The following is a 13,310-nucleotide window of genomic DNA, read 5'->3' on the forward strand; positions in this document are numbered from 1 at the left end:
TCAGAGCCCACCAGGGCGGGTGAGCATGACCATACCTGACCATCGGTCAGATCTGACTGGGCTATGGTGCAGCCCTGCCAGGCTGTCAGTGGGGTCAGCCCTCCTTGGAGCAGTAGGACTGCAGTCGAGGACTCTTCCTGTGGGTTGGGATGCCCAAGAGAACTCCTGGAAGCTTGGAGTCCTAGCCTCAGTGTGTGAGGGATTCCATATCTGGAATAAGTGTTCTAAAATCTTCAGAGTTCTCAGGTCAGTTGGGCAGCACCAGCTCTGTCTGACATGATGAATTTGTATTCAAAGGCTGGCTAAGCCTTATTTGATTTATCTGCTTTAAATGGCTTACAAAATAAATATAATTTGAATATATTATTTCATAGCATCGTAGATTCATAGAACCTCCTGAGTAGGAAGGGAGCAAATGGATCATCAACTCCAACTCCTGGCCCTGCACCGCATGTCTCAACAATCCCCCCCGGGGATTGCTGTCCAAATATTCCTGGAACTCTGGCAGCCTAGAGCCTGTTACCATTCCCTGGGGAGCCTGTTCACTGCCTGACTACCTGCTGGGGGAAGAATCTTTCCCTAATATCCAGTCTAAACCTCCTCTGGCAAATTTTTATAAGATTCCATGACAGAAGCCAAGAACAATTTCTCCAAAATCCCTCACAAAAACAGCTGAGAGATGCTGCAAAGCACTGGAGCTCCTGGGGAAAATTCATCCCCAGCTGAAGCTGAGGCATATCAGCCACCATGGTCATGTGTGAGCACTCAGCTGTGGCCCAGACTGACTCCAAATGGCCCCGGGCTCCTCCAGCATGGCCTTTAGATGGTGTCACATCCCAGTGTTGGTGCTGACAGGCCCTTCCCTTCCTTCCTCTGCAGCTTGCTGAGCTGGCTGTGATGTGGGTAACTGTAACCTGTCTTATATGACCATTATATGATAATTAATTGTCCTGCACTGTTGGTCTGCTGTGTTCCAACATGAGCTCTAGTGTTTCAGTCAGAGTTCAGCAGTGGATGGACGTGTTTCTGCTGCTGCCTGGAGGATTGGTGTGGGAAAAGGTGCAATGGAGTTTGAACCAGGTGAGCACTGGGCTGCTGAAGAAAGTCAGACTCTCTCCTGTGACAGACATCACAGTGCCTCAGGATCTGCCTGAGAGCAATAAAGAATATTTTTTCCCTACTTTATAGGTTAAGCTCATGCATTTGATGCTTGTATCTTTGCTACTTACCTAGCTATTAGATAAAGCTCTAAACCAGCTTTTAATAACAGTGCTGTGTAAAAAGGGTGGGGGGGAAGCCAATGTGACTAAATAATATTTCTTTATAAACATGACAAGATCTTCACCTCTGCATTGCTTTATTTTTTTAAGGTGTTACCCTGCTCATTAGAGATTATCTGCGCTTCAAGGTTTGGTTTATTTGAAGAGCTAAATCCGATAATAAACTGAAGCCAAGGCCACTATGTAGACCCAGATTTCTTTTCAAATTACAGAATCCTGTATCTGGGGAGGATGGAAAGCTGTCAGGATTTAAAGACTTACAGCACAGTGTTTTTTGAGTTTATGGATTCTTGGGTGTACAAATTCTTCTGTGCCTTTTTAAGTCTCTTTACAAGGCATGATGATTCTTGTTTCTGTCTTCAAGGTTCTTCTCATTAATGGAAAATAATGCTTGCAATTATTTCAGTAATACTACTATCAAATTTTAAAATATTTTGTTTTAATTGTAACTTTTTGCTAGTGACTGAAACTCAATAATTTCTGAAGCTGGAAGAAGTAACTTGCAGTAACTTCACCTTTGCAGTTAAATAACTAAGTATGGAAACAAATGACACTATGAAATGTGTGTGAAATCTCTGCAAATGTTGAATTTTTGAAAATAAAAGCTATATTATTCGAATGTTGATGTGAACCATCCCTGAGAATAGAATGTGCACGAGAGATGGAGGTACAGCAGGAGGAGGAATGCTCTGATAGTTTTCTGTCTTCCTTGGTAAGGAGAGATCATATGATGTCATAAAGGCTTTTAGAGCAGGTTCTTAAATCAGTTTTCCTCATGCAATTTAACAGCATCGTTTTAGGGACCTTGTTCTGTTGGCTGTTACAACAAATGGACCTTAATGCTTTTCCTTCCTTCAGTTTCGGGTTTCTACATGAGCTTCCCCGCTGCCATGACCCAGCTGATCTGCATGGTATGGCTTTAATTTAAATCTAGCAGCAAACTAGAGCTGCTGAATGCAGAAGTGGGGTTCTAAGTTAGTGACTTAGGAGCTCATGAAAAGATCATTTATTCGCTTTCTAAATCAGCTCTGCCATAAAATGTCCAAGTTAGCAACTGGAGGGTTGTATTTTCTTTCAGCATAGCTGTGGTAACTCCTGGGGTCTGAGCTGATGTGGGTTTGTCCACATACACAAAGGAGCAGCCTTTTGTTGCAGTTGTTGTGGGGTGATTTTCTGATGGTACTTTATTCCCTAACAGTTAGTTTTATGCCCCAAACGGCGGCTGTAGCCCTGGGACGGAGCCGGGGAGGGGCGGAGCTGCGCGGCGCGGCTCCAGCCCGCTCTCCCCGTGCTTGGGAACGCCACATTGTTCCCCTTGTTGGATTAGCTGTTCGCCAGCTTCAAACAAGAAGGTTTTATTCCCCTTCCTCTAGCCTGGAGGCTGTACCGGGAATCCTCTTGGCAGCTTTTTTTGTTTGTTTTCCTTGAACTGTTTCGAGTTTGGGGTTTTTTTCGGCCCGTCCAGGGAGCTGGGCCGCCCCGAACCGATCTCAGAGAAGCTGAACCAACACAAGAGAGGACCCTAAAAACCAGGGGGTTTTGCTGTGAGGAAGAGGCCAGTGTCAGAAGTGGTTATTTGCTTGGAATTTTGTGTCTGATTTGTGTGACTTTATCTCAGTTCCCTGTCGGATCAGTTGTGGCCTCAGTGGTATATCATGGATTAATCTGCATTAGTCAGTCTGTCTTTACAAACTACCTGGCTGCAGGGTGATGCTAAACCAGAAGGGTTCCCGTCTGTTCCTCCCGAGGGGCTCCCTATGCTCCTGCTCTCCCACTCCCTGAGAGCAAGGGGGGCAGAGCTCTGCTGGGGATGGGGGTTAAGGATTGAAACCTCCACATCTGCCATTTGTACAGTCCTTTTCTGCGCCTTGCGGGCACCTCTTGGTTTGTTTTTTTTGTTTCCTTAATAAATAGTTTGGGTTTTTTTCACTTTCACCCACTGGTTTCCATTTCTCATTAGCAAAAAGGATTACTGGAGCCCTCCTCTTTAGAGGAAACACTAATTTCAGAGCGTTTTCTCCTCAGTTTGTCTCCAAACTGAGACAGTAACTGAAACAATACCTACAAAAATCCAGCGTTTACTTGTTATTTTGTAGCATACTAAAATTACACAGTTGGGCTGGTCATGCTGGGCAAGAAGTATTTTTTCAATTTAAAATCCTTAATTGCTAGGAATTGAAGAGCTATTTGTTTATTTGCTTGGAATTTTGTGTCTGATTTGTGTGACTTTATCTCAGTTCCCTGTCGGATCAGTTGTGGCCTCAGTGGTATATCATGGATTAATCTGCATTAGTCAGTCTGTCTTTACAAACTACCTGGCTGCAGGGTGATGCTAAACTGGTATATCACTACATTCTCTGCCTGGAAGCTGGGTCTGTTAAATACAACTTTTTTGACTTGTTGGCTTTTTGGGGTTTTTTTTTAAGCACTCAGCCATGTACAGTTTAAGTCTAATTCTTAGACTAATGTGGAGTGTGCTCTACCGGAGAGCAAACTGCCATGTAAGCATCTGTGGCTGCTGGCCCAGCTGAGCTGGCCCTTCTGGCCCTGTCCAGTCCAGGTCACTGGGCCAGGCTGTGGTCCTGCCTGGCAGCAGAGGAACTTATTCCCCAGCCTGTCCTAACAGCAAACATTTGGGAAGGGAACATGGATTAAAACCTGGGGCAGTTTTTGTTGGCAACCACTACTGATGGTATTTGCTTATCACAGAATCATTAGCCCTGTGAAATATCTTAAGAATTATCAACTCTGACCTTTAAGCTAATCCCCCCATGCCCACCAAACCATATCCCTAAGGGCCATGTCAGCTGAATTTTTGAACACTTCCAGGGTTGGTGTCTCCACCACTGCCCTGTGGTGGAGGTTAGACAGCCTATTCTAACCCTTCACCACTCTTCCAGGGAAGAAATTCTTCCTGATGTCCAGCCTAAACCTTCCCTGGCACAGCTTGATGTTGTTTGCTCTTGTCCTATCATTTGTTCCTGGGAGCAGATCCTAACTCCCCTGGCTGTCCCCTCCTGTCAGGATTTGTGCAGAGCCACAAGGTCCCCCTGAGCCTCCTTTTCTCCAGGCTGAGCCCCCCCAGCTCCCTCAGCTGCTCCTGGTACTCCAGACCCTTCTCCAGCTCCACTCTTGTATCTGCACACGCTCCAGCCCCTCAGTGTTTCTTGTATGCCAATTACACAGTCAAGGCAGTAAAGATTAAGATTCTCTATGATTTGTGTGGCAAATCTTTAATTAAAAAGACTTAGTTGTCACTAACCTCAGTGTTCTCCATGCCTTTACAGTTCATCCTGGCATTCCAATGTGGATTTTGGATGATGGGATAGTAAAAATAAAACCCCATTTTGGAACTTCCTTTGCTATACCACAGTTCAATGCAGTTTGAATTTTACTGCTGCATATTTCTCCTTGTGTAACTCTGGAAGTAATAGTGTATCAGGATTAATAAATCTCAGCTTTTGGTCTAGGTTATTCCAAGTAATTCCCTGGGACTCCTGACTGGAATGCCTCACCAGCAGCACTGCGTCCTTGGGCAGGGGCTTTGTGGCATCATGGTTGTGTTTCTGAGCTTTCGTCAACTATGTTTATTTCATGCATTAGAGTCAGGATTTTTGATCATTTTAAGAGAAATTGGTTCCTGTCACCTGTGGCTGCTTGATAGAGCAGATAAAACAGACCTGTTCAATGTAAGTACCCAGGCAGCTTCAAGGAAGGGATGTGGCTTGTGGGCAGTAAGGGCTCTGGGTGAATTAAATTAGAAATTTCCTGGGATGGCACAGTGTCAAATTATGAAGATTTTGCAGGGTTTTATTGCTTGTAGTAGAGGTGTCAGTTTTGGAATGTATTGAACTAACCCTTGTGATTATCCACAGGAACGATTGCCATGTCCCACAGGGTTCCTTCCTTCTGGCCACCAGAACTTTTACTGCTGGCACGTTTGCTCCTCAGCTCTGCACATATTTAGTTTTGAGACATTAGGTTTAATTTGCAGGCCTATTGCTCAAAGGGAGCCTTTTTGGAGCTGTAAGATGAGCGTGTATAACACAGAAATCCAGACTAAAATCCTGTAATCTCTGCAGTTCTGTTTCTGCAGAAGTTTATTGGAATTGTTTTATTGTTCCTTGCTGCCACCAGAGAGCAAAGTGCAGCGGGTATCAGCATTTCTGAGGGACTTTTGTCTCAGCAGAATATTTTGTTCTCATACTTTGAAGATAATGAAGTGAGTCATTGTCTTTACATCTCATGTGATTTATTGCAGACATACATTGCTAATGCTTTCCAAGGAAAAAAACAGACCTTTTGTTCAGACTTGTGGCTTTGAACTAGTGGGCTGGTTGGGAGTTTGCTTAACTAGGGAGTTGCTTTGATTTGCTCTTTTAATCTATGTACTGAGAGCACTTCAGCAGACAATGGAGCTCATAGAAAGTTTTTGATCAGTTTCATAGGAATATCTCTGCTTTGGCATCAAGGATGAATAAATTCATCAGCAGCTTTTAGTCTATAAGGATACATCAATGTTTTGTTCTCTTTCTGAAAGCATGAGGCTTGCCTGCACTGGGTACAGGTCAGGAGCTCTGATAAAGGAGTAGATTTTTTTCTTCAAGATTTGACATCTTGAAGAAAAAAATGTCAGTTTGTGAAGCTTTGGGAGAGTAAAATATTGCCTAGACTGACCATCAGTACACATGGTGCTGTAACATCTCCAACCCACCCTGTCATTAGCATTTCCTAGAATCACAGAATTGTTTAGGTTGAAAAAGACTTTTAAGATCATCAAGTCTGTGTCACTAAGTACCACATTCACGTGGTTTTGAGACATTTCCAGGAATGGTGACTCCACCAATGCATTGGGCAGCCTGTGTCAGGACTGACAACCCCTTCCAGGCAGAATTTCCCCCTAATATCCAACATGAACCTCCCCTGGAACAAGTTGAAGCTATTTCTCTCCTCCTGTCCCTTGTTCCCTGGGAGCACAGCCTGACCCCCACCTGGCTGCCCCCTCCTGTCAGGGAGTTGTGGAGAACCACAAGGTCCTTCCTGAGCCTTCTTTCCCCAGGCTAATTTCTCCAGGCTAATTTGACGTATGCAATAATGACCTACTTCATCTTTTGCCATGAAGATCACAAAGTGAAGTTATAACAAGAAGTAAAATAAAAGGAAAATAGGTTAGATATTTACCTTAAGCCAAAGGATTTACTTCTAAGGGCAAGGACCAAATTACTGCCAAGTGTAGGATGGGATGTTTGGAGGAAGGAGTCCTGTGAGCTGTCCAGGAGCTCCAATCAAAGGCAGAGATACTTGTGCTGTAACAGATAATACTCATAACCTTTGTTGAATGCTCCATGGTCACAGGAGTAGTTCTGCAGAGGACAGGGGAAGAACAGGACCATTACCCAGCTCCCATAATAAACACTTCCCAATGATAAGCCCTCCTTGCCTACTGCAACAATTCTTTACCTGGTCCATGTTTAATGCCACTGATAGCAAGTCTGTAGACCTCATGTGCCACCTTTTGTTACTCTTGCTCCAAATCAAGATTGTCAGTAAGGGTTTTAAGCTAGGAAACGTTGTTTGAAATGCTGTCTGTGCCTGTAGTGTAGAGAAGGTGAGAACTATGGGGCCACCAGATTCCCTCTTGGAATAAACTGTGTGGTTCATATAGGGAGAAATCCCTTCTAGGACTGAAGACTTCAATTCCCATAGTTTTCATGGACCACTGGGAAAACAAAATTGTATATATATTGTTCTTGAAATACATGTATCACTTACAGCTCTGTAATAGTATGATATTAATTGAATCTTAATTTCTTGGCTGTAAGAGGTGCTGGGATCCAGCACACCATTGCCTCTATACATTAATGTCTGTTAGAACCACAGTGAAATTTGGAATGAATTGGTTAGAGATTAAGATATTTGGGTTGTTTCTGGTGGGTTTTCTGTTGAATTCGCCCTCTTGTGTGAGGAGCTATTTTGGCTAGATTATAGGAAGTAATGCTGGTGACATGGTGTGGCATGAGTCACACAGTGTGTTTTAAACTTCACAGTGAGGTCTGGGCCAGTATATTCATTATCTGAAAAATAGACGAGCAGGGAGGTGACATAATCCACAGTTCTGTAGGGCAAATGTGAGGAGTTACAGGAAGCCATCATGCATGATTGAATAGTTAACATATAGAAGTAAAGCCTGGGGGAAACTCTCCTGGCTTTTCCACAAGATGAGAAACTATGCTGGCCGTCACCACCCAGGAGCAAAATATTGGAGTTTATGATGTTGCAGAGCATTGGCTTATAAAATGTCAGACATCAAGAACAAAAATAGAGGACAGAGACATTATGCTACTATTTTATGTAATTATAGTGATTCACCTGCGCTCAGGATACAGTTGGCATGCAGTTCTGTTCCTCTTGTCTTCAAGACATTGCTTCACAGGAGGGGTTGTCAGGCCCTGACACAGGGCAGAGGTGGAGTCTCTATCCCTGGATGTGGCACCTGAGGACATGGGTTAGTGGTGAGCATGGTGCTGGAGCTGGGTAGACGGTTGGACTTAATGGTCTTAGAAGTCTTTTCCAGCCTTAACAATTCTGTGATTCTTGGAGAAGTTATCTAGGAAGTGGGGAGGGCTTGGGGCTGGTGACTATAACAAAAAACATTTTTGATAATCAAAAGCAGATCTGCCACTGCAGGAATGGCTGAGCAGGCTGGAACTCTTCAACCTGGAGAGATGATTTAAACCAAATACTGGATCTGAAGTGGCACAAAGCCACTGAATAGGAACTGATTGTTTGCTGTACTGCACGAGCTTGGCTTGCCAGTGAGGCTGTGAGGAGATGGCTTCCACGCAGAGGGAGGGGGCGAGGATCCCGGGAATAGGCTCTGTATCTGTGGGATGCTCAAGGATGTTTCGCCTACAGAAAGTTAAATGGGAAAAAAAAGCAGACTGAGCAAGTGCTCAGAGATGTTCTGAGCTTTACCAAAGGACAAATTATGACAGGCTTGGGTTATTCTGGGGGCTGACAGTTGAAGCAGAGGGACTTGTGAGGGAGGATTGTGTGCTGCCTCTTTCCTCAGCATTTGCTTGTAAGCACCATTGGAGACAGGATATCCTGCTGGACAGACCTGAATGTGTCTTGGTTTCAAAGACAGGTGTCTGCCAAGGACACACACGAGCAGCTGCCCCAAGCAGCCAGAGACGCTCCCTCCTGAGGGATCCCCTTCCCAGTGAGGTGGGGTGTTGGAAAGGTCCCCCCCAGTTCAACAGCTGCTCTTGAGAGCAGCAGCCCACCCCAAGGAGAAAGCCGTGCAGGACAGAACTCGGCGGTGGCAGCGAATTCTCCCCGCAGCCCCAGCCTGACCAGCTCACCCGCGGCCCGAGGGCGAGCCAGGAGTGAGCCCAGCCCGGGCCCAGCCAAAGCCTCGCAGTGTCTCTGCCCTTCCCAAGAGGAAGCCCCCAGCTAAGGGGGGGTAGCAAACTGCACCCTTGTGTCGGAACCCAGAGCATCTCTCTGGATGCCCTGGATGTCTCAAAGCCCTGGCAGGGGCTCAGAGACCCTGGCAGGAAGCCAGAGACACCTGGAAATTCGATCTTAATTCATAGAGCAAATTGCCAACCTGATATGAAGAATTACAGGCCACAAAACTTTAAGTAGCATAGTAGTAGGAATCACAGGGTGAAGGGAAAAACTTTGGAGCGCTGTACAGGGGGGTTTTGTATGTTGTACAGGGGGGTTTGGAATCCTGTACATGGGGGTCAGGGGTTCAAAGATGGAGGGATTTGGGCGTGCCCTGTCCTTCTTCTTTCTTCTCCTTGGCATCCATGTTCAGGTTGATGTTGGCATGTGTGGATTGGTTCATAGTGAAAGTGCACTTGCCAACAAGGGCGAAAAGTATTGGAAATAGAAGGTAAATATCTAATATGTAGTTTTCACTATAAAAGAGACAACCGCCCTGTGGGCGGGAGAGAGTGCCCTTGGCTGTCTTGCTGATCAGACCTCGGCTGGACAGACAGAAAAACTTTGTAGATAAGGAACAATAAACTCAACTGAAGACCAAAAAGCAAGAGTCCAGACTCCTTCTTCGAGAGCGCGGCCTGCCCAGAACCACCTTTTCCCGTGCTGGGGCAGAGACAAGTGACAGCCGACCCCGGCACCCTTGCCCCTCCTCCTCCTCTCAGCACGTTTTTTGTCTCTGAAGTATTGCCACTGACCATCAGGCAACAAATGGGAGAAAATTCCCTGACAGAAAGAAAAATAAAAGGAAAATTCCTAACCTCCAACAATGCGCTTATTGCCAGGCAGTACCTCTGTGACTTCACACAGTCGCTTTATCACCACGGCATGATTTTCCCCCCGTGTGGGCGTTGCTGCGGCTCCCTCAGCGCTGGGCCGGCCGGGGCTCCCTCTGCAGGCCGCGGAGCAGCCCGCCGGGCCCGGCCCGGGCTCCGTGCCTCCGGGGCTGTGCGGGCACAGATGCCATCGGTGACTGATGCTTTCAGGCTGGTGGCCAACAGTCAGGGTGCCAGGGTTTGCTTTGCCTTGGCCAACAGTCAGGGTGCCTTGGTTTGCTTTGCAGCCCGTGTGGAGCTCTGGCTCCATGACAGCGATCAGGGTACCTGAGCCACAGAACCGCAGGATCTCCAGCTTTGGATCCTTCTGATCTCGTGGTGCCCAGAGTGCCCCAGCCCTGGAGGTGAGGCTGCAGAGCAGAGGGGGACAGTCCCCATCCTTGACTGAAGTGACTAAAGGAGTTGCTGTGTGGGGGATTGATCCCAGGCCTCCGTTTTTCAGGGATGAGCTTTTTTCAGTAATACATTGGGTTTCAGTCTATAAATATCTCTAGGCTTTGCCAGAGTTAATGAGTTATAATGAGTTAATGAATCAGCTTTGACTCTCTAGTAAATGTCAGAAGTTCTAGACTTCAGCACCTCACCTGCTTCTTTTGAATGGTGAGATGATTGTGTTTCTTTTTTTATCAGTGTTCCAGATCTCTTTATTTCTAGAGAATCAAAATTAACAACTCTTACTTCCACACTGCCCCAGCCCCCCCCCCCCCCCCCATTAATACCTGTCATGCTGGGAAGAATATTGGATTGTGTAAGTTTAAATGAAGTATTACAACCCCCCCCCCCCCCAGTTGCAAAATTACCTTTTTTTAAATTAATACCTGTCATGCTGGGAAGAATATTGGATTGTGTAAGTTTAAATGAAGTATTACAATTTGCTTTAGAAGTTTGCAACATAATCTAATTTTGCGTTGGCTCAAGCTGAAAACCGTTTGGAAATGGAATGGATCTCTGATAGGAATGAATTAAAACCACCTTCTTGCTCAGAGTTGCTCTCAGTAATTCCTCCTGTTTCCCTGCTCCCCTGGCATGAGCACAAGTATCCTGTTCCTGCTCCCCACCCTTTCCCTTCGAACATCACAAAGGTGTCCTTAGGTGTTTTTCTAGGAACAATTATGCTCTATTTGAGGCAGAATAAAAAATTGAATTGATGAATTGTCTACTCTCTGCCATGGCAGTCAAATAAAAACAACTATTTTTTACTGCAGTTGGCTTAATTCCTCTTTTTTCTGTTTTTCTGTTGGAATTCTGTATACAGGATAATTAGTTGTGAACAGCAAACATCTGTGAGCAACAGTGAAGAGCAAGCAGGACCACTGCTGCTGGAATCCAGCATCCATGGCTTGTGTGTGTCTGTGTTTTATCTGAAAGTTCTTGCAGTGCAGGTAGTTGGTTCCCATTTTAGACACTTCAAACAACTTCCTTCAGTTGCGGAAGGGCATGAGCTTCCTGCCCAGAGGCTCTTTCTGGAGAAGCTTCTCTCTATGTAAAGAGAAAAATAATTTATTCAGTGTGAAATTACAACCTTCTTGCTCAAATGTCTCCTTCTTGTCAGAAATTCAGTTCTCATTAATATGTTCTGTTTAATGTATGTTCTGCAGTAAATCTGCTGGATGGATTTGGAACCACCTGATCCAGTGGAAGGTGACCCTGCCCGTGTGGAACTGGATGGGCTTTAAGGTCCCTTCCAACCCAAACCATCCCATGATTCTGTGATAATCATGTCTCCAAACAGGATTTGAAGTACCTTGAGTGGATAAGCAATATCTTTCCATTTCTATTTATTGAGAGAATGAGATGAACTGTGAACTGTAAGTATTCTTCCTTAATTTCTTGAAATTATGCTAGAACAGGTGATATTCCTGTCACACTGAATTTGAGGAATTAAACTGTTACAGAATTAGCATTTCTCCCTTTTAAGGTGTGATGAATTTTATCTGACTCCATCAACTGAGTTTTTTTTTAATGTGGGGCGAGCAGGGAGGGGAAGGTTTCAACAGATACAGACTTTGAGAGACTCTAAAAATACCTTCCTCAACGTGTATATATTGAAAAAACAGGAGTTAGTGAGCAGGATTATTAGTAATTAAAATTGCTGTATTTGTCCTGTTGAGAAAGCAAGAAGTGCTAAAAACTGGCTCATATTTCTCTTTTCCTCTGAGATTTATTTTTAGTAATGAGAAAAACTTTATTCTCCAGGTAAAATGCAAATATTTCTATGATAAGTGTAGTTTTGTGGAATAATTATGTGCTGTTTTAGAACTTACAATTAGATTATTTTTCTTTTTTCACCTGAATTCTTATGATTTTTCTTAAATAACCTCCTTTTATTTTAAGGAGCAATGTATATTGATGTGCTAAACATCTCTTTGCTAACGTAACTGGTATGAAAGAACGGGAATACATTTTTTGGGATGCCTTCAGGTTACTGATGTGTCCACTGATGCCTGGAACCAGGCCAGCCTCCCTTGGAGCGTGTGTGGAGCTGAGTTGGTATGAAAGAACGGGAATACATCTTTTGGGATACCTTCAGGCTGGTTACTGATGTGTCCACTGATGCCTGGAACCAGGCCAGCCTCCCTTGGAGCGTGTGTGGAGCTGAGCCAGCTGAGAGAACAACCCTCGAGGGAGGATTCCCCCTCAGCTGGGTGGCTGTCCCCGTTTGCCACCTCAGTGACAGCAGGTGGCTGTGGCGGGACAAAAGGGCAGTTTGCAAAGAGCTACAACATCTCACAAGTGTTAAACCCAGGAGTTACCACATCTAAAACTGCACATTTTTCAGAGCAAGTACGTGATGTACCAGCAGCTGCCTGGCCTCTTTGAACTTTGCTCTAAGCTTCTTGTAGTGCTCAGTCTGTCCCTTACTGCGAACTTCAATGACAAACAGGCTGGGGCAGAAGGGTCTTTAGGTCTTCATTCTTAGTGAGGTCAGTGCATCCAACCAAGCACACGTGCCAACAGTGTTGTCACCTGGATCTAAACCAGCTACGCCAGGTGTGCTCTGCAGGGCAGCAAAGAGCTGATGGCACAGGCAGGGGAATCACAGATTGCTTTGTATCCTGAGTGGGACAGGACTCACTCAGTCCATGCCACATGCCAGCCAGGACTGGACTGTTTGTATAAAATGAATGGGTTCTGTGTGAATTCTTGCAGTAGTGATGTCAGATGAAGTTTACAAAATTCACAGCTAGTTCACAGCAACTTGACACTGTGAGAGCAGGGTGCAGGGCAATAGAGCCCCTAAGAACAGAACACCAGAAATCCCTATTTGGTTGACATTGTTCAAACAGATTCATGCAGAAACTTTAATCAAGAGTAAGGTTATATATTAACTTGGTGGTAGCTGATAGGATAAAAATACAGCCCGAAGTTACCTTAGATTATTACAATGCTAATAAACAGCCCCTCAGGGAAATTTGTCTGTGTGAATGAGGGTGTAGTGAGCTGGATTAAGACATCAGATGCACATTAAGAATTACGTGATGGAAGTGTGAGTGAACAATCACCCGTTTCTGTGTCATTTTTCTGTGTTACCTTTTTGTATACAAGCCTGTGCTTGTTTCCCAGGTGTGCCAGGATTGTGAGGGCCCTGGCACCTTGTTCTGCAGGGTGGTGATAAAACCCAGTATCCTGACTCGGCGCGTGGGCTGGCTCTTGCACATGGGGTGACAGAACCCAGCTTTAGGAA

At 45.1% G+C, this 13,310-nt stretch overlaps 1 long non-coding RNA gene across 1 annotated transcript; it reads right to left on the reverse strand.

The window, feature by feature from the left end:
* Nucleotides 1–6,125: 6,125 nt before the first annotated feature.
* LOC120496397 lies at nt 6,126–9,676 on the reverse strand. The gene is made up of 3 exons (XR_005626297.1): nt 9,551–9,676; nt 7,650–7,773; nt 6,126–6,643 (listed from the first exon to the last, which is right to left on the reverse strand). It is a non-coding gene; the product is annotated as an uncharacterized LOC120496397 (long non-coding RNA).
* Between the last annotated feature and the right edge of the window lie 3,634 nt (nt 9,677–13,310).

This window comes from Passer montanus, unplaced genomic scaffold (genome assembly GCF_014805655.1).
Source record: "Passer montanus isolate IOZ18808 unplaced genomic scaffold, ASM1480565v1 scaffold114, whole genome shotgun sequence".
NCBI lineage: Eukaryota > Metazoa > Chordata > Aves > Passeriformes > Passeridae > Passer > Passer montanus.